This window comes from Pistacia vera, unplaced genomic scaffold, assembly GCF_008641045.1.
Source record: "Pistacia vera cultivar Batoury unplaced genomic scaffold, PisVer_v2 Contig786, whole genome shotgun sequence".
NCBI classification, from domain to species: Eukaryota; Viridiplantae; Streptophyta; class Magnoliopsida; order Sapindales; family Anacardiaceae; genus Pistacia; species Pistacia vera.
Window position 1 is genome coordinate 10,136 of NW_022196652.1, and position 9,008 is coordinate 19,143.

The following is a 9,008-nucleotide window of genomic DNA, read 5'->3' on the forward strand; positions in this document are numbered from 1 at the left end:
GAGGTAGGCGTTATGAATGAGTTTGGTGCCGAGGCATAAAAAATTGGCACTGCGGCATAGAACGGGAATTTTAGATAAACAAGGATCTTGTGAAACTTAATCTGAATTTTGTTCTCCTATTTTGTATAGGACTTTCCCATTATTTTTCCCACAACCCTAGCACTATAAAATGATGTCTTTAGGTACTTTTTGAGGGAAGAGAGAGGATAGAGAACAAAAAAATACTCAATAATATAGAGATTAAAAGAGATTGAAAGAGGCTTGACAAGAAGAATTGGAGAAGATCATCATCGACTCCATTAATCTAATCAAGCTTTCCTAAGTTTTTCTTTTCACTTTGTATAATTTGTTATCATGAATGCAATGATGTTTTTGTTTTTATTCATGGGCAACTAATTCTTTTGTGATTGAGGGTGATTTCAAAACCCTAGATATGTCTTGTGATTAAAAAAATCTGTATCTTTTTATTTTTTGATCCCTCTTGATTATGTGATTTATTCTCTAAGAATAGGGTTTAAATGGATTTTCTTAATTGTTTAAGTGGTTAATTAAATAGTTAGGGTTAATCTATTATTGCCAATTTAGGTTGTTTAGTACTGAATCGCTTTATTAACTTAAATAACTAGTGGTAAAGTGTATACTTGCATGCATTGGGGATAATCACTTAAGATAACTAAACCAATCATATCAGTTTAGCCTTGATTCAGTAGGTCTCTCGCTTCTTAATGCTTTTATTACTTTGAATCTAGAGATCTTATCTTAGGTTATTTAATAAATGGGGAATTGGACTATGACCGTGTCTAACCCAGTGACTCAATAAAGAGAGAGGGAACTTATCAACGTTTAGTATTTTCTGAGCTGATGTGATCAAGACGGTAAAAAGTTAAAAATGCTTTTATTTTATGCAATTCATGTCTAGTGGTGGCAAATAAACCTTCAATCTTTTTTCTCTCATATATTTCTCTTTCGTGAGTATTTGCTTGATTTAAGTTGTTGAATTTAGTTTCTTGGTTTTTGTTTTGATTTATTTTAATTCGTGACAAACCCTTGTTAGAAGTAGATAATTAGTTAAGTTCGCAAATAATCTATGGGAAAGACGCTTACTTACTCTTTACTACTACACAACTTTGTATTAAAATTTAGTAAGGTAAAATTAGGTGTTACATTTGCACGCATCAAATGTTAGTAGTGGTTAATGGTTTCTTTGAAAATGAATTGGTCAAATCATATTTATGCCCACTCGCATTAATCCCACTCGCGTTAATGCTCTTCACCAAAGGCAACGGGAAATACCACTCAAGCTCCGGGTAAAGGAATGGAGCAATAAACCCACCGCTGGCAGCAGCAACATGGATTGGAGTGTCCAGTCTATAAAAATAGTTTGTAAAATTAGGTAATGAATGATTGTAAATTGGCATATTAATAATAAATAATTACCCAGTTTGTTTGTTCTTCTCAGTCAAGAGATCATTCAAAAACTTAACATCTTCAAATTCTCCATTGAGAGTGGAACCAAGAATAGCAGCAAAACAAATAGTGTTCTCATCTACCATTTCAACTGCTTTTTGAAGGTCCATTACATAGTATCCACCTCTTAGCTTCACCTCCGTCAGCTCCACCTCAAAGTACCTTCCAAATTTCTCCCAGCACACCTAACGAAAGATATTTTATGTTATAATTAATTAATGATGATGAGTAATTACCTGAACATTGTGCTCAAACCTGGACACACATATCAAAATATGCTCCCATGCCTCCTTTAAGTAATTTCCATCTTCATCCGCAATTGTGACTATTGCCTATGGACAATGTAAAATACCAAATCCAGCATCAGAATGAAGTTCAATGAAGTATCCAGAGATGATAGATATGTAGGTGTCATTAAGAACATCTACAGTAATCAGATCATACAATTTGAGTTCATGGTAGCAAATGTCATTATGCATTGAAGAAAAAATTTTCAGACTCCCACAAACACACTACTTGGCATGATAAACTACGGCTCCACATGCTATTGGTGTTTGTCATTATCAAATTAGAAATCTGACTTTGAATTTGAACCCAATTTCTTCACCTCAAACCACTTTTTTGCCTCTGAAACAGCTGCACTGCAGAGATCTGGCATGTCAACATCGGCAATATAATTACAGAAGCAATCAATTTCTATATTTGACAGCTCAATTTTTAATATTTTCTTGTGTTTGTAGGAAAGGAATACCATTGACAAATGTTCTATTGGACAGATCACTTAATCTTGCATCCTCTGCATCTCCAAAGATAGTGCTATCAACAACTCTTGACTCAATAATACTCGTCAATCTATTGAACTCTTCCCTAGTCAAACATTAGCACCATATATAACTTGGACTCAAACCATTTTAAAGAGAAATAAGTATAAATAGTATATAGAACCTTTGAAAGAGAAGTGAACTCAAATATATTAAAAAAGAACAATAATGATATCATTTCAAAGAGTCCAATAAATTTGAGCAGATACACCATGAAGTTATTGAATACACAAAATAAACTAAATATTAAAAGTCAAACTTGACCTTATTTTCTTTGCATCAAGAAACCCACAAAGCTGTGCTGCACCTGCACCATCATTAACCACATAACACAACTTGAATCAATAACAATATACATATAAACAAAAACAAATCAAAGTGCACAAACAAAACAGAGACACTTACTAGCTTCTAGCGAAAATATGCGGGTTATTATTTGTGTTGCATAAGATTATGGCTTGCCTCATGTTTATTCTTAACAGAGTGAGTAGTTGAATGCTGCAAAATCAAATCAAAAAACACACAATTAATTAGGGTCTAATGCATGGATGTGTTGGTGACAAAATTGATTAAAAATAATAATAATAATGAAGTTTATAGAGTCAGACCCCCCATAAATCTCGAGCATCAACCACTGCTAATGATTTGAGGCCAATGTCACTCAGTCAGCTCTTACGGTGGCTTTAAATGAGCCTCTGTTCCACAATGTTACTGCCATGCTATTGCCACTTACAGGACCAGCCCAGACCTGGAAACTTAGAAGCATTTATTAATATGACGAACTATAAATCAGTTGCAAACATTGTTATCAGATACACACACTGAATTACATCCAAATCACTAGTTTTCTTCACCTTCTTTCCTTGAACTCCAAGTTTATCTGTTACAATGTTACGTGATCACAATAAATAGAATACATTAAAATGTATGATATATGGTGATCAAAAGACTAACCTTGGTTAACAGAAATAACCTCCTTGTTGGTAATCACCGCCAATGTGTCCTTGTCCATGGAACGAATATCATACCCAAGGATAAGGAGAGCCTACGGAATCATTGACAAAAAGTATATAGCCATTTAGAGCAGGGTCAGCACCAAGTGTATGTGAATTGTCCTTAAATATGATCAATCAAGCACCTTTGCTAGGCCCAAATGCTGGAGTGGGAGCGGCATTCTTCTGTTGACATTCCTCTCAAGCATGTCAAGGTCTATAGATTCAACAACAAAGTAAAAAATCATGAGTTGGTATTATATAGTAGATTGACATGTAGATATAGTTAGCTCTAACCATTCCATCCACCTGGTCCAGCATAAGATGCCCATTGGTCATTCTGATCAGCGTGCGACGTCACACGGCAGAATCATCAGAATCATCAATTTTCACGTTTTAACCACTCTCTTTGATTTTGGAAGAATAAAAGAAAACTACCTATCCCAAGTATCACTACAAGAAAAAGTATTTTTTGCAACTATTTTTTTTTTGCACTTAAGGCAAAAATAGTTATAGATACCTCACATTTAATAACTAAATTCTAATTAGTCAGTCAAAGGGAATAAAATTCTAGGGCCCGTTTATTCTCGTCTTTAGCGTCTAAAATTAATATTTTACGACTAATGTGATTTGTTGTCCAAAATATCACATCAGCGATTAATTTATTTGGTTTTCAATTCTTATGCGAACACAATTAGCAACTACAACAAAGGATTCTGCAACTAAAATTATGGTTACAGAAAAAAAAATTTTGCAACTACTGAATAGTTGCTAAATTAGATGCAAATATTTATTAATTAATTTGTAACTATTTTTATTAGTTACAAAATAATACAATTACTGAAATATCCAAACTTTTGACAATAATTACAAAGGGTCCATGATACATTTGGCAACTAATTATTTTGTACATATTACAACTAATTGCAAAAACTCATGTATAGCAACTAAAATGTATTTAGTCGCTAAAAGTTGATCAATTTTTTTGAACCCAACTTTTCTGGTAAAATGAAAAAATATGATTTTAATTTATGACTAAAATTACTATTGCGTAACTAATTAGTTAGTTGCAAATTATCTTTTTTTTATAACTAAGATTTTAGTTGTCAAAGGTATGATAAATTTTGAGCCTCTCATATTCTCGCTTGAAATAAATTGAAATTTTGGGTATGTTATTTTAACAACTAAAAGTTGCTGATATCTTAGACTTTAATTTCCTTATTATGGATTTGGGATTGTCTGCAACTCTTAACCCAAAACTGAGAAAAAACAATTGTTTTCTTTTGCTTTTAAAAACACTTCATTGCGTATTTTGGCCACTGCCTGCCTGCCTCCCTCCTATCAAAACTCAAAAGCCAGCCCTCTCCTTTCTTTTCTGTTCCTCTTTATTAGGGTTTCTGCTTGTTAAAAAAAGAAGCCTTGGGAAAAGTGGCACTGTTATTTTCAACAAATGGCTTTCTCTTCTCTCCTTAGACCTACGCCCATCGTTTCTCTTTCACGCGCCGCCGACTTCCCTTCTTCCTCCTCCGATCGTCTCAAGGTTCGATTGTCATCCTCTGTTTTTGCCTTCGTTTTTTAGAAGCTCCGTTTGGTTGTTGTTAACTGAACTGAGCTTGGAATCTTAGTTGCCAAGAGTATTCAATCCATCAAAGCCACTGCTACAGAGTTGCCACCCATAGTTCAAAGTAAGAATAAAAGGATTTCATTTAGTGATTCATAATCTTGGAAACTAGTTTAATAGTGTGCTGATTTGTTTTGTTTTGTTAGAAACACGGAGTAGTGGGAGCACAAAGATTGGAATCAATGGTATGTTTTACTCTGATTGGAACTATTCTTTGTTTTGCTTATTTTGACTTTGAAGGGATTAGCCTTGTGAAAGTAGTTGAAGGGTTGTGTTCATCTCTAACTAAATATTTAACTATTTGTTAAGTTCTCTTTGGTTGGTGGATGTTTAACTATTAAATAATGATTCATATAGTTATTTTCTGTGCAATTTTTTATTGCAAGTTTTAGTGGTAATATAAAAGTGTTTGGTTGAGTCTTTTTTTGCTTCATGATTATGTTTGGTAGTATAAACTTTTTCTTCCCTGATAAATGATCTTGACTACCAAAATGACCTTTCAAAAAGTACATTTTATTTCAATTTCCATTTCCGCCTTATCTGTACTTCATATTTTTATTTTATTAAAACCTATCGATTCTAACACTGCCTATATATCTCAAACAACTCCTTCAATTTCCAATGGATGTAGATTGGATTTCTTTGATAAAGAAATCCAATCTACATCCATTGGAATTTCAATCTCCTGTCTTTTCTCCTCCCATTGCCTTAATTTTAACGCTTTCCATTTTTTTTTGGAATTGATCTGCTTCCTTCTGATTTCTTATCCAATTGTTAGGTGTATTATATTCATTTATTATTAATTTATCTGTTCATTTTTAGATATTTTACGTTTATGTGGTTGGTGACGATTTAGATTATGAGTTAAAGATGTTGAATTTACTTTAAAACACGCGCAAATTTGAAATCAAAAAATATTTTTAAATTTTCTGGTTAATGTTTTTGATGATCATATGTTTTATTTAAATGAGTGTTTGATTACAATTCCAATAACAAAACAAAACGGCAATGAAAACTTCCAGTTTATGCTAGGGTTAATTGCTATAATGGTTTCCTGAAAATGGGTTTAGGGTTTATAATTTTGTTGTGATCATTGTAGAATCAAGTCTTGGATAAGAGTTGAATATGAAAGGATTGGCAGATCATGGATTTTAGATTATATACAGCCTTAGTGGAGGAGGATTTTATGTTTGTAATTTGATATTCTGGGTTATCTGGTATGATTTGTATATTATAGGTTTGTTGACTTGTATTAACTAGTTCATTTATCTTTAAGTACCTTTGGCCGAGTTTTGAGAAATGCATATAAAAGGAAACTGAATCGATTTATTTATGCCCGTTTTGTGTGTTGTTTTATAATTTTGTTGTTACATTCAGTGTATACTGGTTAGTTCTTTTGTAGGTGTCTATTATATTCTTTTAATGACTACAAATTTGAAAATGAAATGTTTTCTTTGTAACGATCGCTTCTCCTTTCTGGTTTAACTGCAGGTTTTTGGACTCATTCACGATCTTGTGGCTGAGGATGTAGTTATAATTTATTCAAGTTTTTAATCCTTCAGCTTTGTAGAACTATTTATTTCTGAATTGTTTGTCACATACTTTGGAGCACTGCATGAGCGTTTGCCTTGTGATCACAAAGTATAAAGATTTCATAGTTTCAATTGTAGCGCATAGAGATTCAGAAGGTTGCGGTAGGAAATCTGTATAGGGTGCTTGTGGTAAGTGTACATGCAATTATTGGTAACACATTATTAGCTGCATTTCAAATCACATTATTGTACAATGGACACCTTTGCTGACTTCATTTTGTTTAATTCATGTTTAACCATGTTTCATATCTCACATTAGTGTTGTTTATTAGTTAAAGATTGTTAATGGTTGCAATACATATATGTATAGTTGTCCTATTCAATGGAATCATTTCACTTTGACCTTGTATACTGAAGTTTCATTGGAAGGTTATGCCAGAAAGTTAAGAAAGCTAATATTTGAATTGATGGATTTATTGCGATTGCTTGATGGACTATGAGTCTGTTAGGGATTGGCTTGAGCAAGAAGGAAGGACTGGGCAGCATTAAAATTCAATGTGGGTTATGGGGTTTCTTTCTCATTCCACTGATTGCTTACATACGCAATTCTACAATGATCCAATCATGGTAAAATATTTCTTATGCGTCTCAAATTATGGAAAAGAGTTGTTGTTCACTTTTTTTTTTTTTTTTTTTTTCTCTTCTCTTGCAGGCTTACATGTTTAAGTATGATTCCACTCATGGAGTTTTTAAGGGAACCCTCAAGGTGTTGAATAAGAATCCACTTTGGAAATAAATGAGAAGCAGATTAAATTTTTCAGCAAAAGGTAGGGCCTCAGAGATCAAATGAAGATTTATATATTGGCGTGGTTTTATTGCAAACATAAGTAATTGATTCTACTTAAGGTCTAATGTTTTAACTCTTTACCTAGGGACCTGGCTAAGATCCCTTGGGGCGATTATGGGGCTGAGTATATTGTTGAATCTTCTGGGGTCTTCACAACAACTGACAAGGCTTCAGCTCACATAAAGGTTAGTTCTGAGTTTTTTGACACTAATATTTTTTTTTAGTTCATTGCTATCTTTTTACCTTTCATACATTTATGTAGAAACCTTTCATACATTTATGTAGAAATTTATGATATTGGTTAACTAAAATTACACTGCAAACACTGGTAAAGTTATGATATTGGTAAACTTATGTAGACATTTAACTTAGTTAGGCTGAATTTGAAGGGATTGAATTTGATTAGGTGACAATGAGAAGAGTTGAAACCGAGGGACAACAGTGTGGTGAAGGAAGGGATTGTACCATTTGAGAGGTTTCTATGTTTATGGTGTTTGGAGGATCAATATCTAAGATTGAAGTTGTTGTTGGTTGTCCTCGGGATAAACTGTTATGAGAAGTGTTTGGTTGAAATTGGTGAGTTGGTGCTGACTATTGTGATGTTATCTAATTGACTCTAATAAGTAGTTACTACAGTTTGATCTTTAGATGCTGATTGTGTAGTAGGGTAAGTAGTATGTAACTTGAAATCAATAACAGTGGAAGGATTTTTTGGAGTTAGTGGTGAAGGAACAACATGCTGAACAACAGTGAATGGTAGAGATGAAGATGTATGCAATGTATTAGATGAACAATCAAAAGTACAGAAATTGGGACCAGAATCAGACCTTGAATTGAAACCAAGATTATTGGCAAAAGGAAATTCATGTTCATTAAACTTGACACTAGGTGAGATAACTATTTTCCTCATAGCCTTTATGAACAAGGTTTTATTCTACAAAACACATTTGGCTGAATGAAAGTAGAAATTTAACTTAGTTTAAAATTTTAAACTTGGGAATTGAAGTTCAGATTGATAATCTGTGAGATACTTGCTTTTCTACTCCATCAATTTGATTTTGGTTTGGTGCTGCAGTACTTTCTGTGAACTTTCAGGAGTAGTCTTTCTTTTTTGTTGCTATTTCATAAGTTTTTGTCACATATTGTATACCTCAAAATAATTATAATTTATTTTTAATTATTTAGTTTCTTGCTTGACTTATTGATTATGCATTGAATTGATGGTAGGAAACAATGATATATTCATGCAACAATGCTTGAAGGAGCAACTCATCTTACTTGAAGGAGCAGAAGTAGAGTTAAGGCCTATAGTACAACAACGAGAAAATAAGATTAAATAGTTGGAAGAGCAGCTCATCTTATTTGATCAACAAAAACAGAAAATAAAAATGCTTGAAGAACTACATTTTCAAATGTTGGAGATGCTGAAATATAAAACAATTATTTTGTTGATGTGAATGTATAATATTAAACGAAATGCTTGAATGTATAATATTAAACGAAACAAAAAACAAAATGCAAGAAACCGAATTGGGTATACCTTTTGGATTTTACATTCAACGTCTAAAATGATTAAAATTAATAACTAAATTTTGGTCACCAAAAGATACATTCATTCACTAATAAAATAGTCGTGAAAATTTTTTGGATTTCACGTTTAGCGTTTAAAATAATTAGAATTAACCACTAAATTTTGGTCACTAAAAGATACATATGACTATTGTTTTA

General features: G+C 32.6%; 1 long non-coding RNA gene across 5 annotated transcripts; it reads left to right on the forward strand.

Annotated features, from left to right (window-relative positions):
• The first annotated feature begins 4,490 nt into the window (after window positions 1-4,490).
• LOC116116860 lies at window positions 4,491-8,757 on the forward strand. Of its 5 annotated transcripts, none has more exons than XR_004125881.1 (7): window positions 4,491-4,820; window positions 4,906-4,965; window positions 5,048-5,086; window positions 6,393-7,060; window positions 7,146-7,260; window positions 7,366-7,465; window positions 8,508-8,757. It is a non-coding gene; the product is annotated as an uncharacterized LOC116116860 (long non-coding RNA). The 5 variants fall into 5 exon arrangements; XR_004125879.1 differs by having other exon boundaries at window positions 4,494-4,965; window positions 6,393-6,622; window positions 6,804-7,060; XR_004125880.1 differs by having other exon boundaries at window positions 4,492-4,965; window positions 5,022-5,086.
• Window positions 8,758-9,008: the final 251 nt, after the last annotated feature.